Consider the following 19084-nt stretch of genomic DNA (forward strand, 5'->3'; position numbering starts at 1 on the left):
TTTTGATGGGGAGGGGAAGGGTGGGCAATTTTTCATTGACTCTAGTAACAGCGGCAGCATTCAATATCTGAACTCTTGATTCTTTAACTAAGGTTTATGCTTTTGCAGATGCCCCTTCCTCTAAGATATTGTTAAGATAAAAGTTTTCATGAGCATTTTCTAATTCTCCCTTAAATTCCTGAATGTAAAGGAGTAGATGAAATGCTGACATAACTTATTGTATGATCTCAAAATTTTGAACTTTAGCATCCATATCAGAACAACAGGGTGGCTTATGATTATGATTGACAACCCGAGTTGCTCTTATAAATACATCTATTCAGAAGCCAATTAAATCTTCCCAGCTCCTGAAGAATCAGCTTCAAAGTTGTCTTGAAAGGTCTGAGCATCCCCAGGTTTCCAAGGTGCAGAAGTTGTTTTGACCTTGGTTTGTCTTCAGTCCTCCTCTCCCCATCCATCTGCTGAGCTTGAGGCTATGTATATATATATATACACACACATATATATATATGGCACTAACCTGCACCTGGTAGACAACTTACCCTATAATTACAGCAAATTACCTAAAACTAAATAAGAGCCAAAAATATTTGAGTTAAAAAAATGTAGCTCTATAAAGTGACGTTGCCATCACACCTTTTTGGTTTGGGCACTGGGTGTCACTGACATGTTTTTTCAGTTGACCAAATAGACAACTGAACATTTTTAGGTGTTTTCATACTTTCCAGTGCCATAGCTGTGCCTTATCTGATCTTTGTGAATATTCACCATCGGTCACCAAAATGTGCAAAAAACCTATAATGTTATGTGATCCCCTTAGATTTTCTGCAAGCTGAATAACTTCGATTATGCTAAGCTACTTATTAATAAATTATTTGCCAAAAGTATAAATTGCACATTTTCTCAATTTAAAAGAGACGAATGTGGTATTAAAAGCTCAAATGGTCCCAAATGGAGTCTTCTTTAAATAGGAAAGTCACCAGCTTCTATAGGTCGAGAAACCAATTTGCGCAGGCGATGAAGCATTTATAACATTTCTCCCCTGTACAAATTCTTTCATGTTAAAAAAGGTGATGATTCTGGCTGAAGGCTTTCCCACATTCATTACTTTTATAAAGTTTCCCGTTAGTGTGAATTTGAGTTACATCACAGGAAAGCTACTTTCATGCCTCCTTTGGAATAGTTGTGGTCTGGAATATGGAAAGTCAATTGATGTAGACCGTAGAGCATCATGGTCAAGAAATAAGTGAAAGTTCTTTGTGAACATTAAAGTGTTACATAAATATTAGACATTATTATACAAAATGTTACTTCAGACTGTGAGCTTGTTCAAGGAAAGAACCATGTCTCACTATTTTTTTTGTACTAGCTTCAGTTCCTAGCACAAAATAGAAATCATAAGTTTTTTAATGTAGAAATAAACATTGGAAGTAGCTAAAAGACCATTTAGCAGTAACAATTAAAACAAAGGAAGTATTGTGTTCTACAGTCCTGGCCATTGAAACGGACTTGGAGGGAATGAGTCAGATAGAGCCCCAGAGGCCAGGAGGCCCTACAGGGTTGGAAGAGAGTCAGGTGAGACCAAACTATTAGACCACAGATGGGCGTCCTAAAGGGGTCCGACAAGAGGTTGTGGGGTTTTAGTCAGGCAATCTGAGTTTGGGGGAAGTGCCCTATCTCTAAAATGAGTAGGAGGAAAAAAAAGAATCCCAATCTCAAAAGAGCCCACTAACAGCCAGCAAACCAATGCAGCGACCCAAGCACAGAGGCACAAGATAGGAAATCAGTTGTTGGAATTATTGCATAACAAGGCTTATTTAACATAAATCCATCACAGGAATTACAGGGTGGAGTTTCATTATGAATGTGTCCCTGACCTAGAAGAGCCAGAAATTATGGCAGCTAAGACGTGTTCATTCACAACAAGAAAGCAGTGAGAATGTTGGCTGGAACACTGGGGTATGAAAGGGGAGCAGAGACATCTTGTTTGGTCCTTGGTTTTTCAATCTGTAGCTCTTATCTGAATGACCAGAGTCATCCAGAAAATGGGAAATAGATTTTGTGGATCTCCCAGTAGTGTTGTATTATTATTAAAAATTATTAAGTAAATAACTGGTAGGTTCTTTACCTGTCACTCACGTGTTATTCAAAATGTCTGATTTTTCTGGGATTCTAAATCTCTCAGCAATCATATTCAAATGCCACACCTTTTCTTAACACTGAATGTAAGGTGGTGATAGTTTGTTGTTTTTTTTAACTGAAACCAACACTTGGCCTCCTGAGACAAATGGACTTATTCATTATCATGCCATCTGATTTATGACACATAAAAAGAAAGCAGTTCTTTGAGCCAATTGGATAGGGATTATGTATGAAATAAGTAACAACTGCTCCTCTTTGCATGTTTTGTACATGCAGCCAATAGAAGAGGAGCAGCTGCATCGTTTGGCATCTGGTGTTATACAAGACAGGGCTTTGAACAACGACACTGAATAGACATTTTCCACTTTGGAAATGAATTTCTTGGCATTGGCTTTGATGTGTGTGTTGTTAAATGATTTTGGATTGCCTCAGGATTTCCCCACTGATGGGAGACCATTGATTCTTAAAAATATTCAATATCTTTGATAGCATATCTCAGTGCCAATGCATTTGTGATCTGTGGTCATCATGGAGACTGGAAGTGCCCACCAAATGAATATGTGACAAGTTACACTTGTAATGCCAGGGCACAGGTAACCTCTGTAGAGCTCTGCTCTCCTGGAATACTTCCATTCTTAACTATTCATCAAGGTTTAATTACTGGTAGGCACTTCATCCTGTAAAGTTCCCACCATCAGTTCATCTTAAGAATACGGAAGCTCCAGAATTATCCAAGAAGGCCACTTTACCCAAAGTATCTAAAGTAGCTGCAAGGCTCTCACATGAGTATTCATAGTAAGAGAAAAAAAGTGCATGGTGACCAAGGTAGAAGTGAGATGGTGAACCCAGCCTCTAGTTCTTAACAAATAAAATAAATGCATCAGGCTTTCTGTGATAGCAGTGTGGCACTGAGTGGATGATTCCTTCTCTCCCTTTACAAAGTGTTTAGTGCCATAATTATAGACTCTTTTCAGACTTCAAGTTTAAGCTCTGGTGAAATAAATGAAAGCATCATTTCCTGACACATTAGGAAGTGCCTAAGGCACACAGACAGAACAGGCTGCCCGTTAGCCTTATTTCCTATCTCCAGCTAGAATGTCTATGAACATACCTTATACTCTCATTTCCGAACATTCGCTTTCTTTGGTTTTGCCAAATTAAGTGCCTGCCATGCCCCACCCCACAACCTCCACCTTCTAAGTCATATCAGTCCTGTGGTTTGAGTGTCCATCATCCCTAGGTCCATCTGAATTCCACAACCAAAGTGTTCTCTTCCTTTTTATGAATACCTCAAGTTCTTATCATCTGTCCCCCTCCATGTAATGACATGGATCACCATTTGTTCACTTGTACAACTAGTTATTGAGAGCCAGACTGGGGAAGTGAAAAGCACTGGGTCAAGCATCAAGTAGCCTAAGCTTTTGTTCCCGTTGGGCCACATATGGTACCTTAGACAATTCACTTAGCTCATTTTGAAAATGACTTAATGGGACCAGATACCTCTCTTTTCTCTTCTAACTTTAGTACACCATGAATTAGGTTTATCAATAGCAAAGAATGCTTTTATCTTTTTATTGTGGTTGCTACAACGCATAACACTTATTATTAATCATTTACATATGCTTTAAAAACAGCACCTACTTTGTGTCATACACTATTGCCACTCAGTTATATCTTCCAATATTCCCAAACCTTCTTCCCCAGTATTATGTAAGTGTTGATGCGTAACAGAGATAAAATAGAGTTGTGCTAATATAGAAAAAGATTCTGCAGGACATGAGCTTTGAAATAAATCTTAAGGGAAGTAGGACATAATTTGTCAGAAAGGAGTGGGAGATAAAATATATTCAAAGCAAGAAATGAGCCAATCATGTGTAGCAGAAACAACATACAGATTGAATAGACAGACTTGAGTAATAACCATGAAGGCTGGGGACTTTGACCAAAAGTTTGGGTTGTCAAGACTACAGTATTTAGAGGTGATGGACTAGGCAACACAGAGTCTCTTGAACAAGGAAAGTAACTGAATAACATATCTTTTTTTCCAGATTTTGAGATATTATTGACATAAGACATGTAAGTTTAAGATGCACAATGTGATCATTTGATACATGTATATGTTGTTAAATGATTATCACATTAGGTTAGTTAACACCTCCATCTCCTCACATTAATTACCATTTTTTGGTAGTAATAACATTTAAGATCTACTCTCTTAACAACTTCCAAGTATGTATATACAATGCTGTCAACTGTAATCACCGTGCTATACATTAGATCCCCAGGACTCAGTCCTGCCAGCTGGAAGTTGGAACCCTTTGACCAACATCTCCTCATTCCCTTAGCCCTCAGCCCCTGGTGACCACCATTCTATTCTCTATTTCTGTGAGTTAGGAATAGAATATGTCTTCAGAATAAGGTATCCTTGTAGCATGATGAAGTATCAGCCTCAGTGGCGGAGACCTAGGAGGGAAAGGGATGTTGCAGGAACCTTGCAGGACATAACAGACCAAAAAAAGACAGCAGAAGAGAAACTGAAGGGACAGACCCCAGGAAGGCATCTCCTAATGATGTCACTGTTATAGGGACATTAACTGATGTTCTATTAAATGACCACCACCACCCACAAAAACAACAGAAAGTTATGGGGGCAAATTCTGTGGTAAAACAAGTTTCAGAATCAACAGCCCAAACAATTAAAATCCATTTCTTTTCTGTAGGGCTTCCCAGAGTCTGATGCATGTTATGATTCTCCAAGAAATAGACACATTAGACCTAAGAGTCCTCTTCTCTTTTTTCCCATAGCTTCTCTTAGAACTAGAGTTCTGTAGCATACAAGTGTTAAGTGAGTTTCTCAGAAAAATGGAGAACTTCAGCATATTATAGAAATGAAAGAGAAGAACTCCAAAGCCCAGCATGACTGAAAGTATGTATATTCTATCTAAGTAGACAAACATATAATTAAATCAAAAGTTGGGTAAAAGACAAGTGAAATGTAGTATAGAATATGGATATAAAAGATGGGTTATGTGTGTGGAGTGTCTCCATTTTGAACTAAAGAAATGACATTGCTGTTAGCTTCTAGGATTCTCAGAGCGGTCGATACCCAGCCTGAGGTCTCATGCCCATTCCTCTGAAAACACATCCATGAGCATCATACACCACAGGCAGATCCATGAGGCCCTCGATCTGACCCCTCTCACATGCTCAGCCCCACCTGAGGCTGCCTTCCCCTCCATATTGTGTTTGTTCCAGTCGCCCCTGACTGCCTCAGGTTTTGAATACCTCTCTGTCCTTTCAGTGCCACTCCTGTCTAGAACCTCCTACCCTCTTTTCCTCGATACCTCCTAGTCATCATTCAGGTTTCCCTTAGATGTTTCTCCAGGAAGCTTCTGTCTGTCAGCACATTGCAAAGTCCTTTTAGACCTCTTCTAGGCGCCTGCCCTGGCCCCAAATCCCCAGGGCACTGATTGCAGTTGCTGCTCTGCCCCTCCACCCAAGAGTGTGTTCGTGGGGCAGAGTGCTCAGGGCTGGGGGCTGATCTTCCACACACCCTCCTCCACCCCTCACAGCAGTGCCCTGCAAATAGAAGGCACCTGATAACTATTAAGTGATTGATTAGTCCTCTCCTGCAACCCCTCTGACAAGTCACCTCAATAAGACAGTGTGATGCAGTGGGGCTCTAGCACCTCCCCCTGCAATAAGATTAGCCCAGTGTATGCTGGCTGCCATCAAGAGACTCAGGGGTTTTCCCTCTTTATTATGTCCCCCAGGAATCAAGGCCCATCAACTGTTTAAAATTCAAAGATGTGCTGTTAAAGTAAGGAGAGTGTTGTAGTACAATATACATGCAGATTGACAGACTGACTGTTGCGTTCATCTGCGAGCATTTAAGTAAGCTCCATGAGACCAAGGATTTTTTTTTGTTCCTTTAGTTCACCGAATCATCTGCATCTGGATCTGTCCTTGGCTCATAGTAGGTATTGAGTTGTAGTAGGTGATGGGGTGTGCAGCCCAGATTCCCCCTCCCCCTCAGCCTCTGATGGTATTGGTGGCTAACTGATCATAGCTGAGTCTGCCCTCCAAAGTTGCCTGACTGAAGAGGGTTGAGTGTCCTCAGGTTTTTGTCCCCTTTCCAGAGGTATAAAGACCTGGCTCTCTTACCCTAAGGTGGGACAACTCTGGGGGCCATCCCAGCTCCGGGGTTTCCAGGTCAAACCTCCAGGATTGACTGAAGCTTTGTTCTGACTGCAGCACAGTTTACTTCCTTCCTCTGTCCAGTCTTACATCCTCCCCAAACCACAGGGACTCCAGCCAATAAACTGTCCATCTGAGAGTCTGTTTTATGGGGAACATGACCTAAGACACTAAGGAATGAGTAATGAGTGAATTAACATCTCTTCATTGAGAACCTTCCATGTGCCTGGCACTCCTAGGTGCCAAGGATAGAAAGCAAACATCTCTTATCTCAGGTAGCTTTCATTTTGAAGAGAGAACATTAACAAATGTAGTTTCAGATAGTGGTGAGAGCAAGGAGTAAAACAAGGTGATGTGATAGAGAGGGGTTGAAGGTACAAGCCTTCTTCAAATGGGTTTCTCTGAAAAGGTCTCTCTCAAGTTTTCAGCTTAAACTTGAATTATAATAAAGAGCCAGACACACAAAGATCTGGTGAAAATATGCAGGAAGAAAGTACAATTAGTGCAAAGGCCTGAAGTAAGAATGAGGTTGTCACAGCTGAGGATTATAAAGGTCAGTATGCCTCTGGCAGGGAATGAGCAGAAGAGAGGCGGGATAATGCTGGAGAGGCAGGGTGGAAATTGATCACATAGGGCTTTGAAGGCGAGTAAGGATTTTCTATAAAATTTTAAGACACTTCATCACACAAGTGGGTCTTCAATTCAATGTTTTATAACTATCACTGTTCTCCCTTTGTAATTCTTCCTTGTTTCTATCACGAGTTGTGGGGAAAGTTGGGGTTCCTATGACCAGGATCCTCACTGACCCTAAACCGCTTGATGATGTAACTGGCCTGTTGCTAGTCTACTGCTTCCACACCCATAGGCAATAAGCTGTTATTGACTGAGTCATATAAAGAGCTCGGCCCAGTGCTCTGGGCACAAGCAGAGACAACGGAGGATTACAGACCTGCAGACTGTTGGATGCAGACGTAACTCTAGTGCTCGACCTACTGCCAGGAGAACAAGCAGAATAATAAGCCCTTTCACCCCAACAACATTCTACTGTTATTTCTTTGGTCACACTGAATCCATAGTGAACTTGCCCGGGGCTGAAACCCATTGCCAAGACATGAGTACAGAGAGAAATTTTTATTTCTTTTAGGGCTTTCAGTCATTGTAGAAGAAAAAAACGTCTATTTTTTCCTTCCCCTGAATTAAGGTTAGAATATATTCAGGCGTCTTTTAACATGTTTTATCTCTACTCAGTCTGGCTTCTGATGCCCCCTGCATATACCATCAGAAAAATCAGCCCATGGCTGAACCCCAATGAAGGACAGAGTGAGAGCTTCCCCTGGAATCATGTGTGGGGAGATTGAGGGTTGAGGGTGGGTGGTGGCCACTTCTCCTGCCAGGGCAGCTGAGCACAAGCCCCAGCCCACGCCACTGTAACTACATACCCAGGGTATTTCAAATAAAAAAAAAAAAGAGTGAGATGGAGCTAGAGAAAGATAATTTTATCAGGAACCAGAAACTAAACTATTACCACAATTAAGTTCTAAATTAATTCTTATATTATGATTACCCAAGGCAAAAGAGCAGTATCATGGGACCTCTTTGTCTAGTAGAAGGAAAGATGACTTTTTAAGGAGAGAACAATTATTTTTTACAGGTCCTAAAATCAAGGACAAATTATTCATATGGATCCTAATCACAGATTTTGAGAAATCCAATGAACAATATCTGTCTTGCAAAACATTTCATGTTTTATATCATTTTTATACCATTTTTTAATATCAACTCTTGATTAAAAGTAATTGAGACCATGGTATATAACTGTGGTTAAGTAAGGACATTTGGATGAGGCACTGGGCTTGTACAATCCGAATCTATTGCAGTTGTCGACCAGAATGTTAGCAGATGAATAATTAGTATAGAACTGCAAATAGCATTTGCAAGTAGCATTTTGCAAATACCACTCATTTTTATGAAGATTTGGACAGTAGATTAAGATTGGGATTTCGAGTGCACATGGTCCATCTTGTTTGAAAAGAAGTCTGTGGGATTTTTAGATACCAAGTGAAGTCACACTTGAAAATACAGAAAATATATTCAGAGGTTCAGGACACTCCAGGTATTCAGTGTTCTGTGCTTCCATGGGCTCACTATCCCTTAATCAGTTTGTCTGAATAAAACTCTTTTACTTTTATTCCCTGAACGTCTTATCTATCCCATGTTCTAAAGTCAATATATGTGGCATGGTTTTAATACTTCTGCCTGACCTTATTATCCTCTTCCTGTCAAATAGTCATTGCATTATCAAGAGAAGAAATGAGGATTTACAATGGAACCTACAGTAGAAGGATGAGAAAGGATAAAATTATGTGAAAAATTCCCCTCCCTTTAAAATATTTGTGCTATAGGAGCATTATCCAGTAAAAATATTATAAGCCATAAATGCAATTTAAAATTTTCTAGTAGCCATATTTTACACAATTAAGAGAAGTCAGTGAAATTAATTTTAGTAATATATTCAGCTTAACCCAATATATCCAAAGTACCCTCATTTCAATATGTAAACAAAAACATTATTAAGAAGGTAATTCAGAGTCCAGTGTGTTATTTTACATTTGCAACACATCTTAATACATTCTAACCACATTTTAATGAGACTAGTGGCTATCACACTGAACAGCATGATTCTATAATGAATGACAGATCTCTCAGGAAGCTTTTCTGGTAAACTTCAGTCTACAGTACTGAAAACACGATGAATAAGGAGCTATTACTAAAGAGTCATTATTTAAATTCTAAGTAATATGTAGCATGCAATTACTTCAAGAATTAATTCATGTATTGATTGATTATACTGTTCATTCAACAAATATTTATTGAATCCTTAAAATATTCTGTGTAAGTTAAGATGTTTCTAAATCCTTTGAAGGGTATAGCCAACAGTTGCTTCCTGATTGTTTTACAAAATAACAATCAGCTTGGGCTCTTCTGAGTATATAGATACTGTACAATTTAGTTTCCTTTGTCTTCTGTGTAGGAGATGCTGAAGCCTACAGGGTGTCAGTTAAAAGCAGGCACCTGAGAGCCAGCAAAAGAATGATTCCATATACTGAAATAATAGGAATAATGCCATTATTGCAGTATCAGGAGAGGTTGCAAGGACACCTTGATTGAGCAGTACTTGGGGGCTGAGGCCAAACACAAGTAACTTTTATAACATGCTGCTATTTTTAATTGTGGAAAAAATTGTAATTTACAGGTTTGGAAATTACAGAAGTAATTACGTATTCCAAATTATGATTTGAAAAAACATGAAAGAAATTGCCCTTAATTCCACGACTTATATGTATTTCCATCTCACATTTGGATTCATTTCTTTTCATCTAGTCTTTTTCTCATGCCTACTCCCTGCCATTTAATGTCCTAGATCTCCAAATCTGAGGCATGAGAACATGTTACACTTGCTTTTTATATCTAACTTGTCATCATGTGAGCCCCAACCCTTATCCCCACCAGCTTAATTACCAAGTTCTAGCTTCTGTGAGGAGGTCTCCTGGCAGGTTTTCCTGGCAAGTCTCCTGCTGTATCAGGAATACGCTGCTCCCCACTCCCCACCCTCTTCGGTTTCTGCATGCCAGCTTCTCACCCTGACACCATCCTCATAACATCACCCCTCTTTGGGGACAATAGTCTGCAGTAAATATATCCTCACTCTAGCCCAGCTGAGGGGTTTCTGCAGGTTCCACCCTTCAGTTTCTCCTAGATGTGATGACTCTATACAGACCAATTCATGACCACCTCCTTCCTCCCTATGGTTGGGGCTAAGTCAGCTCCCACCCATCAGAACTCTCTAGGCACTTCCACACCTTAGAGCAAAGGCCCAAATGGAGGCTGCTTCATTTTCAGACCTGGAATAACTTCTTCCCAGCGTGGCTGACAGTGGAAGCACGTGTTCCTTTATGGACACATGCTTTTCCCCCAAGGATGTGTGTGGTCCAGCTCCGTGGCCTTACCTAGATAACTCCAGCTAGGGAGCAATGTGCTTCTCGAGGCCTGCACTGTCTTCTTTTTTCCCCTTCTTTCTCTTCTTTCCATTCTTCCTATTTTTCCTTCTTTCCTTCTTCTTGCTTCCCTTTTCCCCCTTCTTTTTTACCTTCCTTCTTTCCTTTTTCATTTTTATAAATTTGCTTATCTCAGTTGACATCAAAACTATTTCCTTGTTATAAATGTACAAATGTGTTCCTGTTGTAAAAATGAGAAAATCTAAATACAAGGAAGAAAGCAAAAAGGCTCATAAATGTAGCACTTCAGAGCTAACCACTTTGCCAGTCTAATACATTGGTATATCTTCAGAAGAATCTTCAAGCTAAGGTAACCTCAAGTATTAGAATCCAGGGTTAATCTAGAAAGGAATGTCCCCCTCATTTAGAATTAAACGTAGACTAAGAGGGGTATTCAATTCAAATTTGGAAGAAAGTTGAGGGCTAATTAAGCTTTGTTGATAATAAATTAGTACTGTCCAGTAAGTCCCAAAAGGTAGGTAGGCATTTATTTAGGCAAAAGTTTGTTAAAATAATTTATTTTCATGCTTTGTTAAAGGAATTTTAAATAAAAGCAGTTATTTACTGCTGTGTTAGAATACCAGAATTATCACCAGAAAATTATTTAAAAGTAGAGAAAGACTTTGAACTTGAACCCCTCTTATACATTAGTATCAGTAGCATATCCACACTTAGGAAATACGGACCTCTGCTAGGACTTTTCAGCTAATACTCTTTCTCCCAATCCCTTTTTTTTTTGAGTTAGCAAGAGTAATATGGAATGGGGAATCACAAAAATCTAGATTCTAGCCCTATCTTTCTTCCTACCTGTTATCTGTTTCCTTAATGTGAAATGTAGATGAAAAAAAATCTGTCTTAGACAATTTGTGAGTACAAAATGAGATATTTGATATGCAGTAACTCTGAAATGCTAAATCAATTGTAAGAAACATGGTATTGTTATCCTTAGAAAAAATAATCTTTCAAGGGTTTTTTTTTTTTAAGCAAGGTTATTACTGTTATTAGAAATCTTTTTTGGCAAAAAAATGACACCTAAAGGCAAGAATCACTTTGCATTGTTCTGGTCTTATATTTAAAAACATTGGGGTCTAGGTGCTTGAGATTGAAGACGTGCAGTTGATAAGCTCTGTGTTTCCCATAGGCTTCTTTAATTCCAGCCTTCTAATTGTAAGCTAACACCAGTGGCTTAGTTTTAGCTGGCAAGTTCTTAAAATGTGCAAATCTCTGTTTTTTGTAAATAACTTTGACAGAATGCCACACTCACACCTCTATCCATCAATGCCATTAATTAATCCAATGTTTCTCAAGACTCCGATTACAAAACTTCATGCAAGACTGACAAAAAATTTGCTTCATACCATTTGAAATGAAATAGATCTAGTGCTTTATAAGCTTTTCAGGGAATTTGACTAAAGAGCTGATGGCTTCCTCAATATAAAGCAGTGGTATATCCAAAATTTAAATAAGCAAAATCCTTTCCAACTCTACTAAATTCTGGAGAACAAGTTAATTCTTCTATATGATGTACAGAACAAGTATGCTGGCAACTTGCAAAGGAGTAGTGTTCAGCAGATTCACAAGTACCCTTCCTGCTGCTGGCTGTCCTGTTAGCATGTGGGAGGCTGGAGGCACGTGGTGTGGGCAGGGGGCTGGCGCCTCCGAATGTCAGCTCATTGCAGGATCTCTGGCCATTTCCTTACTGTAACCTCACTGTGTTCACTATTGAGGACTGTATACCTGTCAGGTTAAAATAACATCCACCTAGTGCTTCCCATGACAGATTCTCATGTTAGGTGGCATGATGTGGATATGGCCAACTTAAAGGATGCCAAAAGCCCCTTGTCCCCCCACTCCACCTCTGTTTCTTTCTCTCTCTCTCTCTCTCTCTCTCTCTCTCTCTCTTACACACACACAGTTTGTCCAAATAGAATATATCACTTGGAGTTAACTGAGATCCCTACCTTATATATGTATTTAAGGTAAAAGGCTAATCTTTGAATTATTATGAGTCATCAGAACCAATTTTGAATGAGTTGAGCAGACTACCTGTCCAGTTAGCTTGAAGGAGATGAAACTATATTCTAGAACACTGAGAATGGGAGAAAATAAGTATGAAGAGTGGAGCATTCCTCAGGATAGTCTTGGAGGATTTATGCATACACGGCCCTGGCATGCCTTGGACCTGAGGCAGTCTTAGGACAGTGGGTATCTTGAGGCAGGAGAGGGTCAGAGAAGGACTTCAAATCCAAGCTAACAACCACCAACAGACAAACCAGGAGCTTAGCAGCCTCATTATGAGGGGAGAATCAGAAGTGACAGAGGACTCCGGGTAACCTAGATTTTGCTCACTGTGCTTTTGGAACTTTTGAGCACTGTATTAAGGCTGTGAGTGAATGGTCAATGACTCATTAATTCAGTACTGTAAAAGAGATTCTGAGAGGCAAAGAGGAGACACAACCTAAATCAAAGACAAATTTTTGAGATTTTTCCAGAACAGTGCTGCGCGTTGGAGATGGGTAGAAAGCATGAGGAGAGGAGAAGGGAGGCTATGCAAATTATATTATCTGCCTGCCGTTTTTCTCCAGGCTCATTAACTGAAGTGATAGAAGGAAATAAGTGATGTGAAAGGCTGAAAGATAAAGAGAATATGCAGTCTGGGGATGTTGTGACTGCAGGTCATGCTTCACTCACTTTGACTTCATAGGTAATGTTTGTGGTTCGATCGGAGCTATCTGGACCCCAGATCTATCAGTTGGCGGTACCTCTTCTTTTCTCCGGTCATAGCTGTTAAGTCACCACCCAGTATCTCACCTTTGCCTGATATTCCCGCTATCCACCATGTGTGCACACTCACACACACATGTGCACACACACAGAAACACAGATGCCTAACGCGGGACCTATGGCTCTTGCTTTAGTTTGCTGCTCTTAGCCTACTCTACCCCTGGAAACCTAGCCGTTCACATCAGGGATACAAGCCCAGTGAGCCCTTCTGCTTTCCACGGGAAAAATCATGGGATCCCAAATAAGGGTAGACTTCCGGGAACTAGCACACCAACATCTATGAGCTATCCTAAAATGCATGTCAGCATAGGTTCCAGAAAACAAGACAGTTGATAAGGAATTTGTTTGTCAAAGTCAAGATAAAATGCACTTAATGAACTTGAAGCAATGGCAGGACAAGTCAGATGGAAAAACACTGTTCACCTCCTTTCCTCCCCCTCACACTCATCTTGCTTTCCGAGTAAGGTTCTATTACCATGGGGACTGTGCTAAGAATATATGAGAGAAATCAAAAGAGGGCTGTCACAGGGGAGTAAATGATCTGGCAGATCTGTATGCAAGTGTGCCTTATAAAAGTGTGGTTGAAAGTTGACAATGCACAATGAAGATTTTTGAGGGTTTCCCCTCATCCATTAGCTGCAAGTCTGAATTCATGTGAAAGTCATTTGCTTTGTAAACTCCTTTTTCCAGATTAATTTCAGCTGAGGAAACTCAGCAGACACAGCATGTAAGAACCTGCTGAGATGCCAGAACAATCTCTAATAAGCCTTGCTTGCCCACATGTCTGTCCCCTTGCCTGGCGTTCAGTCACTCTCAGACGTTGATACAGTACTTGCTGTGTGTGTCACATCAGAAGCTCTGCCAGATGCTCTGGGGGCGTGAATCAGATGCGTCTCCCTACTCAAAAAGTACACAATCTAGAAGGGGGCTAAGAAGATACACAAATAAATATGATAGCAAGTAGAAAGTGATATGAGCTGTAGGAGAGACACAGAGATGGGGCTGTGGGAATTTGCAGAGGGACCACTGCCAAGTAGAGTTATTAGGAAGGGCTTCATGATGCAGCTGGTGGAGCTCTGAGGAGATGGGTTCCTGTACTCCACTCAGAGCAGAGAGAAGGAGCGACGTGCACACCATGGCACACGTGTCCATGGAAAAGCAGTTCCCTTGGCTAGAGCAAAAGGTATATGGAAGGCTCTCAAGGAACAGAAGTTTGGGGGATATCATTTGGGAACCAATGTTGAGAACTTTGAAAGATACGTGAGGACGTTTGCACTTTATTCTGAGGGCAATGGAGACCAACGAGGATCCAGAAACCCAAGGTAAAGGCCAGGCCTTAAGAGTTCAAGTTAACAAAGACGTTGACATGGAGAAAGAGAGATCATTATGAGGCTATTGCAGGAATCCAGGAAAGAGGGGTGAGGGCCTACCACAGGAGGGGTGAGGCTAGGGGAAGAAAGCAAGAGATAGGAAATAAAAAAGGAGATTGAGGCCCACCACTGCAGAAGCCAGCCAGCAGGGCTTTTGTGCATCTTGTTCCTCTCTGGCTCATTGAAACCAGCAGCTGTGATGTGGGGAACTACGGATGATTGGCAGCCCCTGGAAATTTTCTTTTTGCTCCAAACAAGCTGCCTGTAAATATGCTTGGAATGGGTGAGGGTGAGCAAAGGAAAGGGTGGTTCTACTCTCACAACAGAAAGGACGAGGACTGATAGAAAATATAGCAAAGTTGTTTTGAAAGAAAAAAAAATTGTATGGGTGCCATATCTACAAATGTTTAGATAATGGCATGTTTCAGAATAATTGTGTCTTTCAGAAGCATTCCTTAAATGGATTTCACCAGAGGGAATAAGGCTTACTTTCATGGGCCTCTTTGCCACACCAGCAAAATACCAGTAGTGTAGGGCCTGGAAGCCAGGAGAGTTTAAAAGATCCAGACCTAGAGGAGAATTAAATCGGTTTAACACCACAAGCCATAATGTAGGTGCTCCCTGAAAGCATCATTTGCATGTGCTGTATCAGAAAATACATTTCCAAGAGAGCTTTTGTGGCATCTAAACTAGTTCTCACCCATATCTAAGAAAAGAGCAGACGCTGTGCTAAATGCAGGATCTTGGTATCTCCCAGTGGAAGGAATGAGTGAAGGAAAAGGAGCTCACCTCTTGGACACCCCATCAGCTAGCTGCGCAGAGCAAGGCAGGTTTTGTTCTGCTCGCGTGGGCAGATCGGTTACCAGGTTAAATCCAAACCAAACAACCCGGAAAGAACGATTCATGCAGTGTCAAATTAGATGTTTAGTTTCCACAAAAGGTACAAGAGGGGAATATTTTTAAATACTATTTCACAGCCATAATTCACACTCTTTGTCCTTGTACATCCCCATAGGTTTTTGGTCACATGAAGCAAATACAGAATTTAAACAGCTCTACACATGGTGGGAGGTGGGAGCAACTGCCCAAGGCATCAGCTTTTACATGATATTGTGTATTTAGGGACTAAATCAATGACAGTCTAGAGCCCCTTTGGCGTTATATGGCATGTGCATATTAAAGATGTCATTATTTGTGACTAAATCCAGATTTTACGCTTTTATTGAGTGATTGAATCTCTACTGTGTGCTAAGAGTTTATGTACATAGAAATATACACACAAGTGTGTATAATCACATTTAATCCTCACAGCAGCCCGATGGGGAAACAGCACCCCTGTGTCACAGTGAGGAAAATGAAGCAGAGATAAAGTCCAGAAGGCAGGGCTGGGATCCAGTGCCTCGGCTCACCTGCAGGATGGGGCTCTCTCTGTGCTGGCACCCATTCCTCCTGCTCTTCTCTGGCACTGTACGCTCTTCCTGTTTCCCTGGTGGAGCCTCCTTTTGTCCTTTTTCTCTAGCTTGTCCTTTAAATGCAGGTGGTTATGGGTAGAACTGTGTCTTTGTCCCCCTCCAGAATTCATAGGATGGATTCTTAACCTCCAGTACCTCAGAAGGTGACCTTATTTGGCGACAATCTTGACAGAGACAATTAAGTTAAAATGAGATCATAATATAGGTCCCAATCCAATATGACTGAGCTTCCCATCTTCACAAAAAGAAGAACTTTGGACACAGATGCCACAGGGAAAACGTGATGTGAACATGAAGCCAGAGATTCTGTAAGCCAAGGAATGCCGAAGACTGGCAGCAACCAGCAGAGGAAGGAGAGAGCCATGCGACAGATTCGCCCTCGCCGTCCTGGAAGAAACCAATCCTGCCAACAGCTTGATCGTGGATGTCTAGCCTCCTGAGCTGCAAGAAGATACAGCTGCACAGTTCATTATAGCAGCCCTAGTGAACAATACACAGGTGTTCTTCATCAGGAGGACCGCTCGTGGCAAAGATCTGTGCCTTCCCCTCACATGCACCCCACACCCTCACCCGACCAAATAACTAACCTGTTATAGCTTTCTGGGCACTTTATGCCATCTCATGCTTCATTCCTTCCCTATGATGATCCCCTTTTCTGAAACACCACCCTCATTATTCCAGATCAATTATCACCTCCTTCAGGAAGCCTTCCTTCATTTTATCTTATGCCCATTGACCAAGAAGAATTAATTATGCTTTCTTCCATGTGATAGCTGGGCTTTGTACCTGCTCATGATTGCACTTATGCCAACCACATTGTATGCCCAGTGTTCAGGTGCTTACCTGTGTCCCTACTGGTCTGACAGCCCCTGGAGGCCAAGTGCCCACCCTGTTCTTCTCATATCCCAGCACTAAGATGATGCCAGGTGTTGGTCCTTCTTGGAAGCCTTAGAAAGCTTTCTCCAACTGTCCCTCCCCAGCCACAGTCTGGGTGCTACAAAATGAGCACATACTGAGAGGAGATGGAGTGGTGCCCTGATGAATGTATGGACACAGCCAGGGAGAAAAGGTGTCATTTCAGTTAGGATGGAGACAGAAAAGAAACATCTATAAAAGCAGAGAATGGTAAGGACTATCCAGAGTTGTCTCATAGGGAATCTTGGTTACCAGGTTTGACATCTTTTCAGTCATGCTGGGAAAGTGATCTCGAGAGACGGGTGCTTCAGAATCTCTCAGCTCTTCGCCATCAAACCTTATTTCATCGAATGGCTCTTGTTCTGCTTCCATGCGTATCAAACCGTGTTCTCCTTTCTGAATCTCCATACACACCACATATGTCTGATGTGACCCCTTGTGTTTCCAGTCCCTAAGCAGCAGTCTCACGGCAAGCAGGGGGAGGGGCTTTGGGTTGTGTTCAGCTCTCATGCAGTCTGACAGGGAGAGAAGGCTTGGATCACATCAGCGTGAGAGGTCCCAGTGTGTATGATGGATGCACTTGCGCTTTAAATAAACTGGCATTCTGGGAGCTACTCCAGCCTTCCATGGGCTTTGGTTGTTGTGAGCTAGGGAGTCCAATCACACTATTTATTGTTGGTAGTTGTTAGGTAAACAGTAACAGAAACACTGTAAATATTAGTGATGTAACTATAAAGTATACTCCTCACTTGTGACCTCATATCCATTGCAGGTTGGAGTAGGTGAGGACCCTGCCTGGCACAGTAATCCAGTCCTAGGTCTTCAGTGTGTCTTTATTAAACTGACAATTGTGGAAAGAGAGCAATTTTGTTTTTATGCTGAAGATAAAAGGGGGCTGAGAGTGTACATGGGCCTAGACTAGAAATGGCCCCCATAGCAAACACTGTCACGCCACCAGTCAGAATTTGATCACACAGTTGGATAATCCAGTGCAAGAGGGATGGGAAACTGTGGTCCAGCAGATGCTTAAGAAGAAAGCTAGGCAACTGGTCAGCCTAAGTAGTCTGCTACACAGATGCACAACTGAGTGGTACTCTAGACTCTTCCTTGGGCAATATCATGACCACTTCCAGATTCATCCTTCTCTACCTGATTCCTACACCTGCACCAAGAAGGCTCTGGTGTACATTCATTGAATAAATGTATACATATACTAATTTTGGCCCTGTTCTCTCCCTAATTCTTTGGCACTCCAGTGATTTTAGTCATCACCTCCAAATGGATGGGCTTCCAAATATCTTCACCTCTTATCTCTCTTCTCTTTCCTGAGCTCCAGCCTTACATTTCCACCTCTTTACTGGACACCTTCACATGAGGGTCAACCACCCCTTCAATTCAACACACCACACCTGAGCTCAGCAATCTCTTCTGTCCTGTGTTCTCCTTTCCTTTGCCCAAAGCTAAGACGGGACCCTTGTCTGACTTTCTAACCCTTTAAGTATTTAGCACAAACCCTTGTAAGCTGTTGGCTATCAAGAAACATCTTTATTTATTTGAATGAATTTTTCTGTTGTAGAAATATGCATTAAACCATGCTGCACTAAGATATGCAAAAAAAAATGTAGTTTCTCTATTTTGCTATACTTTATTTGATCTTCCTCACAAATACCTACCCCTAAAATCCAATGTGGTTGTAAACTCAGCTGCATTAAGTAACTGAAAGTGTCTTTAGGTAAACTAGGCTAGCATATTTTGAGGACATTCAGTCTTCAGATGCCCCCTGGGTGTCAATGGCTGTGAGTCCAGGTTCCTACAGACCAGCCTGCAGCCCTTGGTTCATTCCCACTACAGCAACCTCCTTAGTAAACTTACACCCGGTGCTGCTAGCTAACTTCCACACAACCTCCCTGGGCCCAACTGTGCCTCAGCTGCTAAGTTTACCCCTGATGGGGTCCATCAGTGTCTATGTGGGGGAAGAGGGGCATGTCCCACAATCCCCACCTGGAAATGGAGGAAAAAATCCACTCTGCTCTTTGCTTCGCCTGTAACCTGCCACCTTACCGCCTCCCGAGAATTATTCCTTCGGAGGAGCAGCAGCCTGTGACCTGCGGTTCGTGCCTGCTCCGCCTGGCGCCATTGGCTTACCAGT

The 19084-nt window shown here is 41.5% G+C and overlaps 1 long non-coding RNA gene across 1 annotated transcript; it reads left to right on the forward strand.

Annotated features, from left to right (window-relative positions):
• The first annotated feature begins 1530 nt into the window (after window positions 1–1530).
• LOC140843745 (uncharacterized) lies at window positions 1531–7377 on the forward strand. The gene is made up of 3 exons (XR_012121762.1): window positions 1531–5068; window positions 6078–6118; window positions 7205–7377. It is a non-coding gene; the product is annotated as an uncharacterized lncRNA (long non-coding RNA).
• The last annotated feature ends 11707 nt before the right edge of the window (window positions 7378–19084 follow it).

The sequence above is a fragment of the Manis javanica genome, chromosome 10, assembly GCF_040802235.1.
Source record: "Manis javanica isolate MJ-LG chromosome 10, MJ_LKY, whole genome shotgun sequence".
NCBI classification, from domain to species: domain Eukaryota; kingdom Metazoa; phylum Chordata; class Mammalia; order Pholidota; family Manidae; genus Manis; species Manis javanica.